The 23,916-nt window shown below is 46.2% G+C and overlaps 1 long non-coding RNA gene across 1 annotated transcript; it reads left to right on the plus strand.

The window, feature by feature from the left end:
* LOC122455667 lies at positions 1-22,595 on the plus strand. Its single transcript, XR_006274035.1, has 2 exons — positions 1-88; positions 22,253-22,595. It is a non-coding gene; the product is annotated as an uncharacterized LOC122455667 (long non-coding RNA).
* The last annotated feature ends 1,321 nt before the right edge of the window (positions 22,596-23,916 follow it).

Consider the following 23,916-nt stretch of genomic DNA (forward strand, 5'->3'; position numbering starts at 1 on the left):
TGCAACTAGCTGCTGCTTACTGCCCATCTCTTAACTTCTGCCTGGTTTCCCTCTCCTACTCCTGAGAAGGATGGTGCACATCTCACAGGTAGGTTGTGGTCAGAGTAGACAAAGAAGAGCTAGTGGCCCTATTTTGGGTGGCCTGGAGGTGGGGGGCAATGTAAGAATCAGGGTGGTCAGAGAAGAGGTCACAGCAGTCAAGACAGGAGATGATCAAAACATAGGTTTTGTCTTCACTGCTATAAAGGTGGGTGTGGGCTAGGGTTATAACAAAATCGCTAACACACGACAGTTATCTCCTGGTAATATCCTAATGGGCGAGTGTGTTTCCTATCCCATACAAAGACATGGTGAGAGCAGCCCAATGCCATAGAATGTGATAACCTCCATTTCCTCTCTCAGCCCCTGTCTGCCTTCCCCTAGCTCAGCCCCGCTGAAATGAGGTCTAACAAGGCTGACTGGGGGTAATGAACAGGATATGATAAACCCATTGTTTCATGTTCTCTGTGTGTGTATATCAATCTCCCCTCTGTATTTTCCACCAAATGCATCCGATGAAGTGAGCTGTAGCTCATGAAAGCTTATGCTCTAATAAATTTGTTAGTCTCTAAGGTGCCACAAGTCCTCCTTTTCTTTTTGCAAATACAGACTAACACGGCTGCTACTCTGAAACCTGTCATTATGCAAGGCACTGAATTTAGCCGTATAGAGTGGAAATCTGTCAACTTCATGAAAAAACTCATACAGATACAGACAGACATCATCTTCCTCTCCAAATGCAAACAGATGGACATCATACCGAAAGGACTGAAGGTAAAAAATCCATTACAATCTACATACCACACAGACTATGCTGACAGCTTGTGCCACACACTCTCAAAGAAACTGCGGAACCACCTGATCAACATCCTCTACAGCAAACAGGGAAAGATTAAGAATGAGCTCTCAAAACTGGATACTCTCATAAAGAACCAACCTTCCACACAAACTTCCTTGTGGCTGGACTTTACAAAAACTAGACAAGCCATTTACAACACACACTTTGCTTCTCTACAAAAGAAAAAGGACACTAAGCTATCTAAACGACTACATGCCACAAGGGGCCACAACAGTGGTTCCCGTAACCCACCCAGCAATATTGTTAATCTGTCCAACTATACTCTTAGCCCAGCAGAAGAATCTGTCCGATCTCGGGGCCTCTCCTTCTGCCCCTCCACCCCCACAAACATGATACAATTCTGTGGTGACCTAGAATCCTATTTTCGACGTCTCCGACTCAAGGAATATTTCCAACACACCTCTGACCAACATATTAACCCACAGAGACCTTCCTACCAACACTACAAAAAGAAGGATTCTGGGTGGACTCCTCCTGAAGGTCGAAACAGCAGCCTGGACTTCTACATAGAGCGCTTCCGCCGACGTGCACGAGCTGAAATTGTGGAAAAGCAGCATCGCTTACCCCATAACCTCAGCCGTGCAGAACACAGTGCCATCCACAGCCTCAGAAACAACTCTGACATCATAATCAAAAAGGCTGACAAAGGAGGTGCTGTTGTCATCATGAATAGGTCGGAATATGAACAAGAGGCTACTAGGCAGCTCTCCAACACCACTGTCTACAAGCCATTACCCTCTGATCCCACTGAGAGTTACCAAAAGAAACTACAGCATTTGCTCAAGAAACTCCCTGAAAAAGCACAAGAACAAATCCGCACAGACACACTCCTAGAACCCCGACCTGGGGTATTCTATCTGCTACCCAAGATCCATAACCTGGAAATCCTGGACGCCCCATCATCTCAGGCATTGGCACCCTGACAGCAGGATTGTCTGGCTATGTAGACTCCCTCCTCAGGCCCTTCGTTACCAGCACTCCCAGCTATCTTCGAGACACCACTGACTTCCTGAGGAAACTACAGTCCATCCGATGAAGTGAGCTGTAGCTCACGAAAGCTTATGCTCTAATAAATTTGTTAGTCTCTAAGGTGCCACAAGTACTCCTTTTCTTTTGAGGATTAATCCTGTATGTGATAGAAAGCAGGAAGGGGGGTGTGGAGGAGAGATATCAGGACAAGTTCTCTTATTGCTTTGGAATTTTATGCCCTAAAGTAAACATTGTTTTTTTAAGTGGATTTGGTGGTAATTGTTCTGGAATTTGTTCTGGTTATTGTCCTGGAATCTATGACAAAGTGTGATTATTTGCCACAGAGTAATCTGTCAGTTTCTCTTTCCCTTTCTCTGTATTTCCTCCCTGTCTCTACTTTCTTTTGGCCTTCATCTTTTCTTTCTTTCTTTCTCTATCCCTCTCCTCATCCCTTTACTTCTTCTTTTGCTTTATTAATGCTGGCACATTCCTTGCTCCGCTTCAGGGATGGAGCAGCACTCCAAACTCCCAACTAGCTCTCAGCCTCTGAGATCCCCCCAGGGTGGAAGAGGGCATTCTTGCAAGCCTAGAGCTGGGGACACAGCCTGGATGAGTGCCAGTGCTAATAAACATGGAACCACTGGTGACTTCATAAGGCAGGAAATCATAGAGCAAGATAAAACATACCGAACCTGTAATTCAAAGCTAATAAGGTGATTTCAGATAACCCTTTTTTGTAAATAAACTTTCCTTATCTTTATAAATATATGCTTGTATCCAATATTACACACGCTCACGGGTGTGTGTGTGTGTGTGTGTGTGTGTGTCCATTTCTATGGGCAGCAATAATTGGGGTAAAATTCTGCACCCACAATTTTGGCATTTAAGTAACAAAAATACTTGTGATGCCAAATAAGGGTTTCTTTACACAGGGAACAAACTGTTCAGCAATAGCGATTCTGGAATAGCTCCCTTTGTGGACACACTATTCCAGAATAATTATTCTGTGTTGGAAGTTCACTAATTGGCTGAATGATGGAAGGTCCTATCCTGGAATGTTTGTTTGTCTGTTTGAATGTACTGCAATCACTTTTGAATGCCACATTCGATTAATTCCAAAATTAAGTGAACATTCTAAGCATTAGTAGGTAGAGACCTACTGATCTGGGTGAAAACCAGACACCTGGAAGGGAGAGATGGGGGCGACACGGCACCCCTAGTAAATGGCTATCAGACGCAGCAACTTCAACTACCTCTGTAATTGTGGATAGATCAAAGAACCAGTCGATGCCACTTTCCAGCATAACAGTACCCCCTATTTCAACTCTGCCCATCCTCCCAATACTATTTAATAAGTGGACATCCTGAAAAAAGAAAAGGAGTACTTGTGGCACCTTAGAGACTAACAAATTTATTTGAGCATAAGCTTTCATGAGCTACAGCTCACTTCATCGGATGCAGTCTCTAAGGTGCCACAAGTACTCCTTTTCTTTTTGCGAATACAGACTAACACGGCTGCTACTCTGAAAACTGGGCATCCTGAATGACTTATTTTCTGACAGAGAAAGAGGGTTGGGGGAAGGAAGGGAGGAATAGGTGGCCGCACACAGCTCTTGGCATGGTGGGGGCGAATGAGGGACCATGGTGTGAGAGGAGGGGAGGTTGTGAGAGACACAGTATCCCTGGAGGAGGAGAATGAGGACCCTGGAATGGGGGGTAAAAAAGGGAAATTGGGTACACAAAGAGCTCCTGCCATGGGGGGGGAGGATGGGGAGAGGGAGACAATGATATGGAGAGAGAGGGACATAGGGGACACACAATGCTGTTCTGGAGCATGAAATCACACCTTTAGGTTGCACAGCACAGTGAGGTGCATGAAGTAAAAATGTGATGTAGGATGCATGCTGCTGAAACCTTTTTTGCAGCAAACTCGTACTAATCAGGTGTCACTCTGGTCCTGGGAGAAAGATTGCTTTCCCCTGAGATCTCAAAGGGAAGTTCTCATTGTCTGAGCTCCTCCTGAGCAATGCTGAATCAGCGAGCTTTGCAGATGTCCCCTCTCCATAGCTGTGCAGCAGGAGCAGCTCCCTGGCCAGTCCTGCAGCCCAAAGGCTGTAGAAGTTGCTAAGGCTGCTGCAAGACCTAGAAGATGCACCTATCCCCATATGCCTTGCGTCCTCCCCTTTCCAGTCCCCTCTGCACAGAAGTGTGAATGAACCTGTATGACAGCATTGCTCAGGTTGCACTGTGCATAGAGGGTTTGGACCCAAGGGATGGGAGTCTTCTCCAGCCTGTGCCCTAGCCATGTGTTGTGGAACTTATTGCTCTGGTTCTGTTTAGCCCTTGATGTTTTATCTCCAATCAATTTAAATCTATTGAAAATAAAATTCTCCACAGGTTCCTCGGGTAAGATGCTCAGTAGACCAGGTACAGTTCCTAGGTTGTTGCCATTCTCGGCTGTTGACTGCGTTATTCATTTGCATGAGGCTGGAGATTTGTAACTCTCTGAATGCCTCCCTTGTAATGAAGACTAACCAGTAGTAAGATTCTCTCGATGTTTTCCTTTGCCAGCTCCCTTTTTAAAAAGGAATGCAAAGAGGGCAGCTGGGCCAGTACATTTGCCTCCTGGTTTACTTTTTGGTAACATTTCCATGATTATTTCCAATCATGCCTAAAGTCATTGTAACTGTCCCATCTCACGCCTCTTAAGCTGGCAATGTGTACCCAATGGGTAAGCTTGGCATCATGTTTCCTATATGGGAAGAGTTCAGTGCAAACAATCCCACCAAAACATGTAACCATTTACCATAAAGCCTGTCTCCAAATTCTAAGCACAAGTTCTAACATCCTGCTGGGTGCGGCTGCTAGTTTACAACACAAAAATGGAACTGTGCAAAACCTGACCACGCTCAGAAAGAGGGTACGGCTTCAGAAGGGCATGTGGGAGGCCAGAGAGCAAAATTTAAGTAACCTGCAGGCTGGCCTGTTACTCTAGTGGAAATTTTTCGTGTGCTGACTGAGGACAGTGTGTGGCCCCAGGTGTGGGTTGGGTGTTTGGTAAGTGAAGAAATTGTGTGAGAAGGAGATTGTAACTTTGCAGATGATTCTTTGGGTTCATGACTCATTTGTATGTTTCATATAAATTGGATCTGATTGGTGTTGCAAGACATTTGTAATAATCAGGAGAAACTTCCTTAGCTATATTTTTGTAACTTCTGCATGGGGCAGCCTTTAGTGCCGATGCTATTCTGTCATTTCACATCCCAGTTTGACAAGAAGCCTTAGAGCTCTACCAATGCATTCCACACAAAGAAACAAACCACTTACTGACAAAGTGTGGTAAACGGCTTGTAAAAATGTCTCAGTGCTGCATAAAAAAGGAACTCCTCCCAGAATTCCATCCAACTGTTTCCATTAATGTCTGATGGGGTATGCGGCCAATAGAAAGGTATTAATAGTTGCAACGTGGCTTAAAGAACAGAAGAAGAAAATCCTCTAGCTTTTCTTTTTGTGGGTTTGGCATAGACAGAATTGGAAAGTGAGTTGAGGACGTCCTAAGAGTTCTTCTTGGAACCAGGGATGCTGAGGAGGGTCCTGTCTTAAAACCATAGAAATTAGAGATTAAAAAAGACCAACTAGCTGGCGGTTCTCGGATGTTCTCATTCCGGGGAACTCTGTGATCCCCATCCCACCTAGCCTGAATCTAGTCAGGACCCTCATCTTTCATTTAGCAACGTGGGAAGGGCAAGATAGCCAAGTCCCAGTGTATTCCCAGCCCTCCCCAGTGCAGGATTGTCTCCTTCAGCGTAAGTTCTCGTGCCATTCTGCTTTTACAGAGCTCAGTCTCTGTGCTTCTCTCTTGTCTAATCCGTGCAGCCATTCAGCTGTGTGACTCACAGCCACAGCAATGGATGATGCCAAGGAAACACTCAGGCAATGCTTTGAGAATTTTCACCAAAGTTTTCAGCCTGGTTCTTTTCCCTAAGGGGATTCTGAAGCAGGTGAAGCAAAGGCAGTAGCACCCGGAGCTGCTCTGCCAAGGAGGTGGGTGGGGACTTGGGGCACAAGGCTGGCACGTAGGCCCTGGGTCTCCGCACCATTGGCCTCAGATACCTGTAATCCCTTCCGATTTCCACTTAGAGATAGCACTCTAATCACTGCCCCTCCTCTGATGCTGGGCTCTGACTACACAAAGGTAGGGCCTCCCTCTTTCCCACGGATTCCCATGCCACTGCTCACAGGGCAGATGTGGCAAGGCTGGGCCTTGCGTGGCACTGTGAAAACGTACCTATCTATAGCATTTGGGAGTGGAGAAAAGGGCGTTTTGCTTTTGGACACCTTCCTGTAATTACCGGAGTAACAAAACGTCCGGTCTCGCTGGGTGCAATGCAGCAAGGGTTCAGAGCTCCTGTGGCCCACTGTGGCTTGGTCAGTCCCGCTGCGTGCGTTCAACTAGGCGCAGCATCCTAGCTGGCCCTCCTGATGACGGGGAATAGGCTCAACCAATCAGAGACTCAGAAAGACTGACCATATCGTTAACACCGCATAACCCCACCCACTGTAACTTGAACGAGCCAGAGACACTCAGTCACAGTCTCATTTATTTTCACTTGACCATTTCCCTCACAGACAAGTCGCCTTCAGTCCAGGCTGAATTCCCAGCCTGATTCCTGACTGACTGTCCCTCATTTGCCACTGGCTCTCACCGCCGCGTGTGCCTGGATATCTGCCTTCATCCCCCACTTGGTCCATTTTCAAACAAGCACCTTTGTGCTTTCTTCTCTGCTGCCCCTCGCGCTGGGGAGCAGCTGCCCAGGAACCACTTTCTTGTCCTCCCAGAAAACCCTTCTGAAATCTCTCCTTCACCAGCATGCCTGCGAAATACTTGACAACCATGAGAAAGCTGGAGTGTGGATGTCCAGGGTCATGCCAACTGGTATTGCCTCATTGTTTCCTTATGCTCCCTTGCCTGTTTGAATCCACCTGCTGCCTCTCATCTGATAAGTAGATTGTCAGCACTGTGGGGCAAAGACTGTCTTTTTATCCTGTGTTCGTACAGCCCCCTGCACAGCAGGGTCCTGGTCCGTGACTGGGGCTGTGGGCATCAAGGCGATGCACATGATAGTAACAATAATTAGGATGCATTGAAGGGGGACGGGCTGGGGGAAATGTGAGGGTAACCCAAAGCTGGTTTGTTTTCCAAGGGCAGACCTCAGGGTTTCACAATTTCAGGTTTCACAAGGAAATGTCCAGGCAGCTCTAGTTCTTACCTCAGGCTGATGACCTGATGCCAGAAAGAAGCCTCCTCTCCCCTGCCTGGGTGATGTACTCTGCACTCTTGGGCACCTGGGTGAAGAAAAGGCCTTTCTTCAGAAGACTTGATCTTTGACAGAAGTTTAAAAAAACAAAAACAAAAACAAACAAAACAAAACAAAACCAAAACCTTGAAAAACAGGCCAGCCAAACTCTCAACTGCTTGATCCCAAGGTAGGTGTGGAGATTACTATTCTTGAGCCAGCAGAATGCCAAATAAGAGCTAACAGAAGTTTCAGGGAGGAATTAGTCAGATACAACTGCTGAAACAATATATGGCGGAGAAAGTAATCCAAGCCTACGCAGCTACCAAGCGGGAGCTCCAGCTGTTGACTTGAGTGTCAACAGAGCAAGAGCAGGAGAGGGATAAAGACCACATGAAGTGCACCTGTTGCAACAGGAATGGCTCTAGGTCAATATTCATTTACACGCCTATGACAACTTGATTTGCAACTTAATTGCCATTATTAGAAGTAAGCTATAAAACACAGGAGAAGTTGTGTTCTTTCCTTGCTTCTCTTACGAAGTCCACATTTCCCGGAGGATTGACAAAGTGCCCTGTCACTTTCACATCAGCAGGTGCTGGCACTCGGGGTGGAATAACGACTGTCATTTTTTTTCACATGATAAAACAAGCACAGTATTGAAAGCAGCAGATACAGTGCAAGTCGGAGGTACCATTGTTGACAGTCATTTTTCTATGGCATTAAAATAGTCAGGACCCTCATTATGTGGGGCCATGGGCCAGGACAAAGGAAAAAGACAGTCCGTCCCCAAAGAGCTCACAGTCCAGGGCCCATGAGCTCCATGCAGGTGACCCACTGTGCCTGCACAGAGCCCCTGTGACTTGAGCAGGGCTCCAGGGGGCTGTAGGGGGCGCGTGCTAGAGCTAGACTGGGGGCATAGGTTAATGGCAAGAGGTGAATGAATCTAACAAAGAGAGGGGCAGGGAGGAGTTTGACTGAAGTAAAGTGAGCAGAGCCAATAGATCCAATGCACCATCTAAGGATTGGTGCTCCCCTCCCATCACGCAGGAGGAGAGCTGCGAGACCTGACACCACGGGGCACAGAAATGGGAAATGGTTTCAGAGGGACAGCCGTGTTAGTCTGTATCAGCAAAAACAATGAGGAGTCCTTGTGGCACCTTAGAGACTAACAGATTTATTTGGGCATAAGGTTTCGTGGGCTAAAACCCACTTCATCAGATGCATGGAGTGGAAAATACAGTAGCAGGTATAAATACATGAAAAAATGGGAGTTGCCTTAACAAGTAGGGGACCATCCTAACAAGACAATTCAATTAACAGTAGGATACCAAAGGAGGAAAAATCACTTTTGTAGTGGTAATGAGAGTGGCCCATTTCAAACAGTTGACAGGAAGGTGTGAGTATCAGCAGAGGGAAACTAGTTTTTGTAGTGACCCAACCACTCCCAGTCTTTATTCAGGCCTAATTTGGTGGAGTCCAGTTTGCAAATTAATTCCAGTTCTGCCATTTCTCATTGGAGTCTGTTTTTGAAGTTTTTTTTGTTGAAGAATGGCCACTTTTAAGTCTGTTCTTGTCAATTGTTATTGTTGATGTCGCTGCACCACTCCTCCTCCCCAGCAGCAGCTCCACACAGCTGGGGCTCTCTGAGATGGGAGGGGAGTGCTCTGGGGTCATGTCCGAAGAGCAACCAGGGGTAGCCTGACTTCAGCAAGACACATGCTTCCAAAGGCTGGAGGCCAGCAGAGCAGCAGTTAACCTGGCGAGAAAACTTCAGGCTCCTCTCAGTGGGGGTAGGGGTTGGTCCCAAGATCTGTGTGATCAGGAGGAGGCAAGACCTCCAAACTCCACCGGGCCCCTATTGCCTCCTGCCAGGGGTGGTGGTGCCAGGAGAACTTTACTGAGCTTTCCTCCCACACTGAACCACCTCCTGTGGGTATGTTCGTGGAGGGGCCATTCTGGATCACGGAGCTGCCCCTGCATTTCCTCCCAGAGCATGCTGTTCTGTAGAGTTCACACCCTCAAAGTCCTGTGCAAACGTTCGCTCCGTTTAATTGTGTTGCCTATGCTATCTCCCCTGTGAGAGTGCAGTTATCTCTAGTGCACAGAGTGTGCCAGCTCCCACAGAAAGCTGAGTCGGTTTATGGCTTTGTGGATGAACAGTATCTCGTGTGACCTGATCCTACCCAAAGCATACATTGGCAGGGAGAGGAATGTAAATGAGCAATGCTCGAGGAGCAGGGACATTTTTTCTGAAATGAGAATATTAAACAAGTCAGAGATGCCAACGTTAGTAGCACTTCCACACTGCCGAGTGCTGCTCCCAATAAACGAGGCAGCCCAAACATTTTACAGCCCAGGTAGATATTTACAGAGGATTATGGGCATATGATAAGTGTTTGCCCTAATACAAAGAGGTGCTGGGAAATGGTATGACATGAATTACAGGAAATAATAGTGGAACAAAGAATTCAGAATGACCATTCTGCTTTCCCAGTGAGGTCTGGTAAAGCCCAGAGATTGATTCTCCTAACAGGTTTCAGAGTAGTAGCCATGTTAGTCTGTATTTGCAAAAAAGAAAAGGAGGACTTGTGGCACCTTTGAGACTAACACATTTATTTGAGCATAAGCTTTCGTGAGCTACAGCTCACTGCATCGGATGCATTCGGTGGATGCTTCCATGTGGCCTGTCGTCCATTCCTTGAACATCCAAAGACTCCCACTGAATTGCAGATTGTTGGATTTTTCTAATTAGTAAGTGAGCAAATAGGGATAGTCCATCACTGAACATGCCGCAGTTGCATATCAGGGTACCCCGGCTTTCCTTTTAATTGGCTGAGATACTACCAGTAAATGTGCTGGGCAATCTTTGCGTCAGTGAACGACTTTCTCCAAAGGACTTTGCTGTGTGATCTTTGCTAAGGAGAGGGAGGAAACAACATTGATAAACAGTTGTGACTAGAGCCACCTTATTATGGCAGCACCAAGCCCGGGGCAGCTGGGAGCCGCCTCTTTGGGGAAGTGCCCCGGAGAGCAGAGCAGGGTGATTTGCTGAAATTCGTGTTTTCAGTCAACCTGAATTTGACATGAATTGTATCAGCCATTCTTCAAACAGCCAGAGGAGGAGGTGGAGCCCCTGCTGCCCTCCCAGCCTTACCCCTTTATCTGTAGCTGAGAGGTTGGGGCACTCACCTCAGATGGGGGAGATGCAGGTTCAAATCCCCGTTTGAGCACAGACCCCAAACAGGCTTCTTTGATCCTCTGGAAAAGTCAGATTCGGTTCAACTCCAACACAAATTTCTTTTTCATTTTTTCAGAACTGCCATCAAACTGCAAAATCAATGATTTTCCCAACTCTCCTTGGGAGTCAATACCCCGTTTGTCAGCTACTGCAGTGTATCTCTGCTGGTGGCCAGAGAACCTAGTGCCAACCAAATGGATCAGCGTCAATATGTTGGGCCCCTTACCTCATTCAAGCCTGTAGCTGGGCTGTAGTGAGCAGTGCAGAAAGTCTGCGGGTCCCTGAACCCAGCAACATTCCCCTGTGACTGCAAACCTCAGCCTTAGCACTGCCCACTCCTTTCCTTTGCAAAGCTGAACATCTCTTCACCCCGCTGGATATCAGTCCAATGCTCTGTGGCATCAAGGACAAGGTTTCATATCTTGAGATGGTGGCAAGGCTGAAGGTCTTTGTAAGGTGGGGGGGAAAGTAGATGTCTTGTAATGATTTGTGTTGGAAAGAGAGCTGGAGTTAAGGTTACAGTGATCTGTGACTGCTAGCAGCAAATATCTCCAATGACCAGTGATGGGACACTAGATGGGAAGGGACTTACTACAGAGAATTCTTTCCCACGTGTCTGGCTGGTGGGTCTCACCCACATGATCAGGGTCCAACTGATCGTCGTATTTGGAGTCAGGAAGGAATCGGGAACCAGGAATCAGCCCTGGGACTCAGCACCAGACACAGACCAGAAGGTTCCCATTGGCTTTGTCACTGTAATGGCCGACACTGACCCTGTTGTTAGGGCAATGTCAGATGTACTAAGTCTGAGGCTCAGCCCACTTCCCAAGAAATCCTAAATGCCCGCTGCAAGGCTGGATACCTGAAAATCCGGAGCCATCGGTGCTTAGGATGCACGCTGGAATGCTCTTTGGGTAGCTTTGGCAAAGGGATTTCCCCCACTAGTTGCTTCCGCTTTCGGAGGAAACATGTTTAAAAACCAAGGAAGTAAGCAAGAGACAATAGCGCTTTGTTGCAGATATGACAGAACTCGTATTAGTTTGACCTGTACCTTGGACCAAATCCACAGCAGAACAAAGGAAGCCAGACTAACACCCTTCTAAATAAATACAAAAAATCTCCACAGTCTCTGTTAGTACCAGAGACTCTTTGATCAGGTAAATCATAGCTCTTCAAGTCACTTGCTGTACCTCAGATACTAGCAGCCCTTATGAAGCACTTACCTCTAATCTTTGGCAACCATAAGGGGTGAGCTAATATCTGAATTAGGGTCCTAGAGAAAAGGGGGAAGGGAAGAGAAACCATCGCAGGTGATTTGTCTACCTGTTTGCTCTGCACCAATATGCACAGGAGGAGAGTCCCAAAGGCACTTAAGCTCCCAGCTCCCAGTGACAGACACAATTCCCGCAAGGTCCTCTGTGGGGAGAAGAGTGGGGCAAGCCCTGGGGCTGTGCTGTGCGGGTGTGCGAGGGGAGAGAGGCGCTTCGGAGGAGGGTGCCTTTTCTGCCAGCAAGCAATAAGACGGAGTCTCTCTGGGAAGCACGAGGAAGAGACCTGGGTTCCCACCAGGAATGTGCTTGTGTGTCTGGAAGGCAAATCCAATCCCTTGGGGATTAGCCTGCAGGGTGCATGCCTGTGCTGGCCACGGGTGCACACTGCACCACCTCAGAGCAGCAGCAAATGGTGCCTGGCATCATATCCCCATGGCCAGGCTCAGCCATCCTGCCCTGCAAGGGCAGGATCTAGCATTGGCTCGATTTCCGTCGGAGGCACTTACCTGGCCACCGTCCCTGGAGTGTCTGAGCACCTCCCAACCCTGAATGTATTTATCTCCCCACCACCTGGGAGGCAGAGCAGGGCTCTTATGCCCACTGTATGGGGGAGGAACCCAGGCCCAGAGAAGCTAAGTGACTTGCTCACAGTCACCCAGGAAGCCTGTAGCAGAGCAGGGACTTGAGCCCTGGTCTCCCAAGCCCTAAGCTAGCATTGTAACCTCCTTTCTTCATGCATCTCTTTGCTATAGGATCAGGAACTTGGCCTCTGACTAAGTAGCTACCACACTTCACTCCTGGCAATCACCGGCAAGTCGCAGAAGCTATTTCTGAATCCCCCTGAAATTGTCATTGGCTGCACTTCTGTTCAGTGTAAAGGGGTGAGGAAAATGAAGACAGATGGGGATGGTTTGAGACTAGAATGGCTGTGCTGTAACACAGCCCCTCCAGGGGGGCCTGCTGCAGTACCTTGGTTGTGTTGCTATTCCTGCAAGCTGCTGAGGGAGCAAGCCAGCAGGTGTGGCGTGTTCATTTAGCACCTAGGAGCAGGCTGGCATTGAGATGCTTTCTGCATTCGGGCCCCAATAGTCAGGAGAGATTTGGAGCCCTTCTGAGGCTGTGATCTGCAGCCAGATATTAACACTGCCCTCCTCCCAGCACCAAATACCTCTCCCCACACCTCCACCTCCTCAGTCTGAGGTGTCTTGGACAGACCTTCACCAGCAGTCGCTGGGGTTTGCCCCTGTCTGTGGGCTCTCCAAGCACCATCTTGCCTACTCAGCCAGCCACCACTTTTAGAGCAGGAAAGGTGGCAGCTCCCCGTGCCTGTTAGCACTGCGGACTCAGCGCCATGGACTATCCTGGGCAGCTGGTCAGCACTCCCAGCTCCTTGCTGCTGAGGCGGGCGGGGCGCCCCTGACAGCAACAGATGGCAAACACCAGTGAGACGAATGGTGTCGATGTGCGGGACGTTCAGCCAACATAGTGTGTGATTTGCTGCCCTTGCTCAGAGGACCTGTAGTTGTTGCAGTCACAACACAGTCTTTATTTTTGTTTAAACTGTACCCAGTGCCTCCCTTTTGAATAACAAACGTCTTGCTATCCAGAGTAACTGGGCACATACTGTGCAAACACATGCTTCAGTCAAGAGCTTTGAAAGCCTGATTCTCCTCTCACACTGGTGCAAACTAGGAGTAAGTCAATGGAGCATTACGAGGGTAAAGCAAGCAAGCGAGTGAGGTGAGGATCAGGTCCTGAAGTCATTCCAGCTGTGTCCAAGATCTTTTTGTTATGATTCACTTTCCCCAAATATTCCAGTAAACAAGTTTGTTGGCAAGATTGTCATGCAAACAGCCCCACAGGTTCCCAGAAAGCTCATCCAGAACTTGTGAACATGAGCGTTCCCACTAGCTGTCTGATTCTAGATGCCTCACCCTTCCAGATAGAGCGACACAAATGTACCATGTGACCTGTGCATCCAATCAAAATGAAGCACCCCACCTCGAATATCAAATGTCAGAGTCGAAGCAACAAACTGCTCACAGATAATCTACTGAGCATGATTTTTTTCAGTGACGATGATTTAGAAAGAAATTTCAACAAGCAAATAAATTTGAGAAAAATGTAAGCTGCTGGTGAACAAACCACAAACAAAAAGAGAAGGAAAGTTAGACTAAATTATTCAGCCATCTCTGTTATCTGGTCCTTTTCATAGAATATCAGGGTTGGAAGGGACCTCAGGAGATCATCTAGTCCAACCATCTGCTCAAAGCAAGACCAATCCCCAACTAAATCATCCCAGCCAGGGCTTTGTCAAGCCTGACCTTAAAAACTTCTAAGGAAGGAGATTCCACCACCTCCCTAGGTAACACATTCCAGTGTTTCACCACCCTCCTAGTGAAAATGTTTTTCCTAATATCCAACCTAAACCTCCCCCACTGCAACTTGAGATCATTGCTCCTTGTTCTGTCGTCTGCTACCACTGAGAACAGCCGAGTTCCATCCTCTTTGAAACCCCCTTTCAGGTAGTTGAAAGCAGCTATCAAATCCCCCCTCATTCTTCTCTTCCGCAGACTGAACAATCCCAGTTCCCTCAGCCTCTCCTCATAAGTCACGTGTTCCAGTCCCCTGATCGTTTTTGTTGACCTCTGCTGGATGCTTTCCAATTTTTCCACATCCTTCTTTCCTTTGGGAAGCTCAGTAGGGTGCCATTTTAAAACTGCGACACTCACCCCACATCATCATGTCATGACCTTAGGTACTTCACTGTTCATTCCACTATGCATCTTGAATTCTTCTGCACGTCTAATGTGTAAGGTTGTCATTAACAGAGTCATTAAGAGTTGGTCCAATATTCTATTTGGTCTTTACTTTCACCGATCCTGGGAACTGGTGTTGTTACATGCAGTTCATCCCTGCAACTATAAAGAAATTCAATTACAAATGATTTCCTTGGCCTGTTTCTTTCTTGGCAGTCTATATACATTCCTTAGAATGCAGCAAAATTTCCCAGCTTCCATATTGAATTGAACAGATACTAAGTGAGTGCTGCATTTAACTTTTTGTTAGACTATAAAGTTGTCTGGAATTTCTGTGCATTGTATAAATCAGGGGTATTATTTTATGTTGAATGGCTCTCTCCCAGCTACTATGTTTTGTGAGAGTTAAATAACCATTTTCTAGACTTTTGTTATGTGCATTTTATGAGTAATATAGCTAAACTATATGTGGCTATCATGTGATATACATATTCTAAAACCAAAATAGAGAAGAATTAAAAAAAGAAGTCCCTCATTTAGCATATCTCTGAGACAGATGTGGCAATTTCCTGCAATATCCTTTAAAAGCCTTACTGAATTAAGTGTCAGTATCTTTAGGGTCCATTATATTAAATGTACAGGTTCCATATTATTGTGGGCCAGGATTATGTGTGACCTCTTAAGGGAGGAGATGGGGTCTGAACGCATTATGAACTTCAGAGAACTGTATTGAACAGTGAGCCAGGCAAGAATGGACAAACCATGCCAAGGGGTTTGCCAGGGTCATCTCTAGGGGCAGGTGAATGCCAATTTCCCCCCTCCCCCAGTCCAGGCACAAAACCAGCTTTTTGAAGCAATGCCACGAGGAGAAGGCCCTTGTCTGCTGATTACCTGTTCCCAGAGTCTCAAGGTCAAAGACTCAAGCAGTCTAAAGGAAAGACTGACCTATGTGTAGGGTGTGAGTTCTGAGCTAGGCTTTTGTGAACTTGTAACCACAGAAACTCCTTGATGGTGTTTGAAGGAGTAACTCCTACCAGAGATTGAAGTTGGAGAGTGAGCTCTGATAAGCTTATTAGCATGATACATTTATGAAGGGGATGGTATGACAGGATTGCCTACAATGGTGTGTGGACAATTGGCGACAGCCAGTAGCAAAAATCCCCAATGGCCGGAGACTGGACATTAGATGGGGAGGGTGCTGAATTACTACAGAGAATTCTTTCCAGGTGTCCACCTCATGGGTCTTTCCCGCATGCTCAAGGTCTAACTCATCACCATATTTGGGGGTGGAAAGGAATCCCCCCCATGTCAGATTGGCACAGACCCTGGAGGGGTTCGCCTTCCTCTGCAGCATGGGGCATGAGTCACTTACAGGTTTAAACTAGTGTCGGTGGTGGACTCTCTGTAAATTTAAACCATGATTTGAGGACGTCTGTAACTCTGCCAGAGCTCAGGGGTCTATTACAGGAGTGGGTGGGTGATGTTCTGTGGCCTGCGATGTGCAGGAGGTCAGCCCACATGATCATGTTGGTCCCTTTTGACCTTAGAATCTGTGAGTCTGAATCTATGCATGTAGGTTCTTTCGTTATTTGTAATATGTTTTCTCTGTAATGCTTTCACCTTAAGAATAAATGTGCTTGCTTAGAAGCTGTGTAGTGACTTGTGACTGCTGGAAATTACAGTTGGTCATGGCCTTGGGAGAGAAAGCAAGGTGCAGATGCCAGTCTCTTTAGGCAGTCTGGCTTGCTGGAGATATCACAGTGCAGGCAGGGAACTGTGCCATCTAGAAATATTCCTGGTCAGGAGGGAGAGAGATGTGGGTCTCTGCCCAATAGAGGCCAGGAGCCTGGAGCTGGGTGCCTTTGAGGGACCATGGAGAGGGAATACAGGTGCAATTGCCCTGAACTGCGACAATCTCTATAGCAGGGTATCTGTGATTAAAAATATAGTTTTTGGTTAGAGTCAAATCTAACATCAGCATGCTCAGCCCAGAGCCACGGTGTGTAATAGTAGTAGCAGGCTTAGAGAATAGTTACAGTGGCAATGAAGCATGAATATGGCCTACTTAACTCAACTGGAGACATTGCACCAGCATTTGACATACTCTATCATGTTCGCTTGAGACAGCGGCTTGTACAATACGTTATTGTTTTGAATGCTGCAATAATACTGTACACACCCGCTTCATGCAGGCTGGTAAATGAGACTGTAATCCTTTTGTCTTGCTACGGGTCTCATAACAAACATCAGCCCCTCGGCTGGTATGTGACTATGGAAGTGACATGTGAATGTCCCCGGGAATATAAGTGCTTTAAAGAGTTTTTGTTCAGTTGTGCGTTTATGGCACGTGAAAATTCCTGGTTCGTATCTCCTGGGCGCACGCGGGGTGCAGCACTCGGCAAACTGAAACAAAAGCAGACATGCAATAATCTCATACTGACGCTGGGGGTGGGGTCGGCAGCCATCATCCTGACTATCTGGGAACTGGAATCATGCCTGACTTGGAAGGCCCAACAACAGACACGAACAACAGAACAGAGTTCACATTGTGTCGCCAGCGCTGCAGACAAACAAACATTTTAAAAGGGGCAGGTGTCGATATGTCTTTCAGAGTGGGGTGACAACCCTGCTCTTGTTGTTGCCTATAAAGATAATAGTCTTTGCGCAATGGCAGGGGGTGGGGGTTTGTGCTTTCCTTACTTATGTGCAATCGTTCTCGTAAGCAAACTAGGGAAATGCAGCCTACATGAAATTACCATAAGGCTGTTGCAAGACCATGCTCAAAAAGCAGTTGTCAATGGTTTGCTGTTAACCTGGGAGACTGTATCTAGTGGGGTCCACAGCCATCAGTCCTGGGTCCAGCACTATCCAAAATGTTCATTGATGAATTGGATAAGGGAGTGGAGAATATGCTTATATGAATTGCAGATGATTCCAAGCTGGGAGGGGTTTCAAGCACTTTGGAGGACAGGATTCAAACTCAAAACAACCTTGACAAATTGGAGAATTAGCTTCAATTCAACAAGATGAAATTGAATAAGGTGCAAAATATTTCATTTAGGAAGGAAATAGTCAATGCATGACTACAAAATGGGAAATAAATAGCTAGGTGATGAAAAAGGATCTGGGGGTTATAGTGGATCACAAATTGAACGCGAGTCAACAGTGCAGCTAGAAATGTTCAGAGTCAAACAGAGATTTAGCCTTGAAATTTGTATCAAGCAGAATGGGAGTCACCCAGCTAAACCCCCCACTCACTGCGCTGATGGAATTCCCCCTTGTGTCAGCCATTGCAATATCATTTTGTGTTCTGATTTATTGTCTCAGTAGATCTGTGTTGTGGTGCATTGTCTGGATATGGAAGTGGCACTTGTGGATAGAATTCATTCCTCAGCTTTTCTATGACTTACTTTGTGAAACCTTTAAACCCATAAAGCAAATTATAGTCTCATTTTCATGCCTCATGAAAATATGGCATTAAGCAAGCTTACACGGGTTACCAAATGTGTATATTTAGAAGAACAATCTGTACCCAGTTTGGGGAAAGTGCAGGCCAACCTGTTCATGAAATAATGCCCTGAATCATTTGTGCTGAAGTTAAGGTTATGGTTTACTAAACTTAGCAATAGAGTAATGGTTTCCCAAATGCTCTTTCTGCTCCAATTTTTGAGCAGCCATTCCCCTTTAGTGTTCCAGCATTATATCCCACTGCTCTGAACAATTTGTTCTCGAAGGATGTGAAGAAAGAGGAAATTGATCGCTGGGCTCCTGTCTATCCATTCAAAATCATTGTTAGACTGTTGTTTTTCCTCTTTTCCTTCAGGGCAGATGCACTGAAAGAAGATCTGGCTACAACCAACTGGTCTTACACATGGAATGGGCAGTTGCTAGTATCATGTGATTGGCAGGAAAGCTATGGTTTGTGATGTTGAACCATAGTTGCCCCAGTAGGCTGAATTATTCCAGACCCTTCTGAAGCTTTGATTGTTTTTTCCTACTTTGTCAGCTTGAGTTGTAATGCAGACAGGTTGTAAATCAGTTAGTGGAGTGTCTCAGAGTGGAGTTTTTCCTTTGCATAAGTGGGATGTGTACATTTGTAGATGTGTGTGCACAAGAAGAGACAGAGACTGATGTTATGGAAAAGAGTGCTGTAGTCCAAGAGGAGCAAAGGAAATCTGTGCTGTAGTTTTTGGATTTGTTCATCCTGCGTTTCTCTTTTTTCTGCCAAAGTCTATTTGAAATGTCTGACTCTCCAATTTCAGTGGTTATGAAAAGGCCATAGCTTCTCACAGATCAACAAAGTTCCGAAGATCTCATAAGCATTTGAGTGCTGTGTAGTTTGGACAAACTGTGCCCCTCCTTTATGTTTATACCTCAGGTGCACAGAGGAGCTCAGAGGTTCTTTGCTCAGGGTGTCCTACAAGAGCAATTGTCAACCTATTCCAAGGGGCACCCTGGTGGAGGGCAGCTTTGAAAAATTTGTTTTCATTTTCCTCAGATTTGGTTTTGTACAAAGGTTGGGAAAGGTCACAGAAATCACTGTGACAAATGTAAGGAGACAACAGTTAGGGATGAGGCCCCCGACCTTGCATTCATTGCCGAAAGCTGGCCGGACTGGGTTCGGCATCGTTGGTTCCAGCTGGGGATCTGGTACAGCAACGGTTGACTGGGGATAAGCAGAGAGGTGGAGTGGCTGTGCTGTTTACATCCAGTCTGAAATGCAGGAAGCCTCCAATCCCAAAGCCAAAGAAAACAGTGTGCTCGCTTGTTGTGGGATTAAGTCCTGGCTGGCGTTAGGGTATCAATTCCCCATTGCAGTGCAAAGTCCCTGTGGGAGCTGATGAAGTTCCTCATCACAGAGTCTGAGAGTGGTGGGTGACCTTATCCACCTGGATAAGAAATCCTGAGAGACAGCTGTGGATTTTATGGCTAGGCTCAACTCACCCCACTGGTCACAGTCTTGACCTGGAGTTTGGCAGCTGGAAACTAGATCACTGTCTTGGACTAACAATTATCTCCTGTATTTCGAGGTTGGGGAGCATCAAGGCTTTTGAGGAGAGGACTCTGTTTTTGTGGTCCACCTCAAAGGCTAATGGAACCAGAATATTCCTAGAGGCCTGGAGGGAATAAGCTGTTCCTCCAACAGGGCATTCTACTGATGGTTTGGTAGGACTTATACTATAATCGTCAGCAGTGCAATGGCCCCCCTCGTGCCCTCTTCTCTGGCTCCACCCTGATAAGACACTTCTTTGGTTTACTGCTGACTGATGAGGCAGGGTGGCAAGTGTACCAGTAGTATAAGCCTTGAGCTGGAAAGGAGGAGACAGTATAAGTTCGTGGGGTCAGATCTTGTTGACCCTGGTTAGTCTGGGAGCAGCACAAAGGCTGCACAGGGACTATGGAGGAGATCTTCCCCTAGCGACAGATAGAGCTGAAGGACCAGGTTCTTTGGACTGGGCAAGCTGCACTTGGCACAAGTCCAAGAGGGGCAGAGATTGACCCTGGATCCAATGGGACTTTTGTGACCATGATTTGGCCCGTTGATCTTTCCCAGGTACAAGTCTGGCCTTTCTGCCTGAGACGTCACCCAGATCCAAAGCTGTCTTCTGACTATGTTGGAGTTTTAACTGAAAGCCCCTTGGCAGTGCATATACAGTCCCTTTATCTATCTCTGCTTGTAGTTCTGCTTCAAAACCAGGTTTTGTTACTTTAAGTTACTACGTGCTTATTAACCACACAACTGCTCTCGTACCGCTCGGAAATGCGTCGATTCCAACACAGTTTTCCCAAGCCTAGCAGGGGAGCTGGAACAATTTGTATAGCAGGAGTGCTGAGAGCCACTGTAAACCCTGTATGTGATGGAAACCACTTCAAGCCAGGGGGTGTGGCAGCACCCTTAGCCCCCCCGGTTCCAGCTCCTATGCCGAACAATGTAAATGGTTGGTTCCTGCAGTGAAAGAAACGGATTTTTCCTTTTCCGTGTCACACGTGCAGTCATTTCTGAAATGTCTGATGAATCCCATCGATGCACTCTTCGTATGAAGAGGTTTTAAGTTGCATTTGAGAAAAGCTGTCTCCTCATAGGACTCTTTCAATGCACTCTAACACATATCATTTTATTTCCATTCCCTGCATCATTTACGTAATTAAAATTGGCATTTGAACAATAAACACAAATGCTGGTCAGTGATCCAGTCCCTGGTAAACAGGCGTGTAGGCATTTACCTTCTTGTCTCAATAGAAGGAGAGGTAGACATGCATTGAAATCCTTGTACAATAAGGAGAGCATTAACACACCCTACAAGGTACACAGCATGTTATTCATTGGACAAGTATCAGGGGGGTAGCCATGTTAGTCTGGATCTGTAAAAGCGGCAAAGAGTCCTGTGGCACCTTATAGATTAACAGACAGACGTATTGGAGCATGAGCTTTCGTGGGTGAATACCCACTTTGTCATTGGACAGTGTCACAGGGTGAGTGGCCCCTTTAAAAGCAGCAATCTAATGCAGCTGGACTGATCACCTGCTGCCCAATAGGGTTTAAGGGAAGGCAGTGGGGCCTTATAAAGGGGAGACAGCTGTAGATGGCAGGTAGATGGCTGCAGACACTGCTGGGAGAAGGCACCAGTAGGGAAGACTCCAGGCAAGAGGAGTTGGGAGGGCATGAAGACAGACCTCAGCGGGGAAGGGCTAAGCCCAGTTTGGGACTGGGATGAAGACATAAGGCTGAGTTTTCTTTTGAAAGATTTTGGGCAGCATTTAATAAGCTGGACCCCAGATGTTCTAAATATCTAGCTTGTGGACTTTTTAGGGTCCTGAGAGAAGGGAAAACTAAGGTCAGGGCTGCCAAGCTCCACCTGGCCAGAAGCCCTTAAGCCTATGATACTTCACAGTGAACATTACCAGTAAGTTGAGATATCACATGCTAGATAACCCAAGCACTGGGCAGGGATCAGATCACTTGTGTGACTGTGGAATTAGGCAATAAGCATCAGCGCAGAAGGGCCTATTGTTGTCTTTGCCACTTGAGAGTAATGGAGACCAAGTTGAAGCAGAGGGGAATCTGTTCCAGAGTGCCTTGGGGTGCTCATGGCCCCAGGATGCAAAGAACGGCCCAAGGATCAGTAGGGGATAAAGGTGGCCTTGCTTGTCCTGAACCAAAAGTCTAGCTGAGAAACACAGGGAACTATGACATTATGCTAACAGGAGAGACTATAGCAGATGCTAATAGGAGAGAATGTAGCAGATAGCAATATTAAAGCAGGCAAGGTAACTTCCACAGCATCAATATGGGAGTCCTAGGAAAAAAAGAGCTTTTAGAACAACGTTTTTCATCCTACGTTTCCAAGGAGTTTTAAAAAAAATGTTTTAATAATACTTAGCTCTTATGTAGATCTCAAAGCACAGTACCAAGGAAGTGGCTTGCCCAAGGTAACCCAGCAGCCTGGAATAGAACCCATGTCTTCTGAGTCTTAGACCAGTGCTCCAACCACTTGGAAACCCTGCCTCCCTTATATTTAACAGCATCCAAAATATCCTTCTAATAGTGTGAGATCCAAAGTGTAACTGAAAGCAACAGCATGCCCTTTAATCACAGAATCCTGACACTTCTACCATTCTTCTTAGAAACATTATGTTAATGAAATAAAATTGGATTAAAAGGCTTTTATTATTGAAATATGATTTGCATTGAGTACAAACAGAACATATTGATTTCCTTAGTACCATGTGTACTGAATTCCTCTTTAGTTTATATTCAAAGCTATTTGAAGAGAAACTGTCAATTCTATTAAACAACTACGATATTTTTTTCTTAGATACCATCTGGACTCGGCAAACTTTGAAGGCATAAAAAATATGTAACAGGATCATATGAAGACAATGTGACTGCAAAAGAACAACCAGCCACACATGTGAAAACAATAATGCCTTGTTCCCTGACTACAGTTTGGCTACATGCTGTTAGGCAAGTGGGTTATGATAACAGTTTATAGAGGGCCGTTGTTAAAAATAAATATGTAATGTAGTGTAAAATAGGGATCTCAAACACCCAATTGCATATGTAACATCCAACTACCTGTAGGAAAAATATGGCCTATTTAATATTCAAAAAATGGCAGTTAAGTCTTTGATACCAAACCATAATATACACCCAGAGCTCTACTGAAATAAAAAATGAAAGGGTCGAAAGGAGACTTTGCCCTTTAACCATACAGGATCTTCCCCCAGGGTACTTTTAAATATTTGCAACCCCGAGATTTAAATTCTGAGCAGACAAATCTGTATTAAATATGCTGACACCATTTTTTAAAAGTCTGTTTATAGTATTATCATTTTATTTCTTGTTGCAAATGAGATAAACACAGCATGGCAAGTAAAAAAGAAAACCCGCAGATAAGTGCATTATACCCTGCTGAGTGTGTAGAACACTACAGAACTGAAAATGCCATTTGCACGTCCGCTGTGACCCATTCTCTGATAACGTTAGTATCTGAGCAATTCAGTCCTCTCCATAGCCACTGACAGGGTGGGAGGTGTGACGGTCTTGTGGTTCAAGCACAGCATGGGGAGTCATGAGATCTGAGATCATTTTTTGGCTCCGCCATGGATTTCAGGTACTGGGTTTTAATGATGTTGGCAGTTTTCTTCTGTCATAGTTCTCTAATGGTAAGAATCAAGACACACAACAACCTTGCAACAGTCCCCTTGCTGCACTGCGCATATCACTCACACTCTCTCAAACTACACCCCCAGGGCTAGAATAGATTTTTATTTTTAAGACAAGACTGGATTTTTCTTGTACGCCGTCTGTCCGTATTGCCAGGCTTGTGTATTCTTTATAGTAGTACAGGAAAATACAAAGGGCCAAGTTCTTTGCGGGTGTAAACTGGAGCAACATCACTCAACTCAACGAATCAGCAGCTGTTTGCCCCAAAGAAATTGGCTCACTACCTATCCTAGCATCATTCAGCTGTTTCTCCTGCTGAAGCCATGAATCTGCTTTAAAGAGGGTTTCTCATCAAGGAGGAGGCTGTGTTATGGCAAGGCATGCTACGTCCCAGTCTTGCTAGGGGGCCGCCTGCATACCTAAGAACAAATGAGAGGACTTCGAGTACACGTCAGTGACGGATAGTTTGGATGAGATAAAGCTCTGCTGCTAGGAAAAATGAATGTGCTCTGGGAAGGGCTCTTGCCAATACAAGGTGGGGGGGTTGTAAAAATAGCCAGACTCTGAATAGTGAAAACACCCCAGACCTCGGATTGCTTTTGTCAGAACTCTACAGCTCTGATAGCTGCAAGTGCCTTTCCCCACTTCCCTGGAAACATGCTGAAGCTGTAATAGAGGGGGAGATGAATTCCCTCCTCCACTTTCCTCTCCTCCTGCTGCATGAGCTGCATGACCAAGGCGGAGTGACCAGCAGCTGCTTCCATATGGCAAGTGAAGACAGATTTGCCTCGCTGTGGTGTCGGACTGCTGGGA

Source organism: Dermochelys coriacea, chromosome 9, assembly GCF_009764565.3.
Source record: "Dermochelys coriacea isolate rDerCor1 chromosome 9, rDerCor1.pri.v4, whole genome shotgun sequence".
NCBI lineage: Eukaryota > Metazoa > Chordata > Testudines > Dermochelyidae > Dermochelys > Dermochelys coriacea.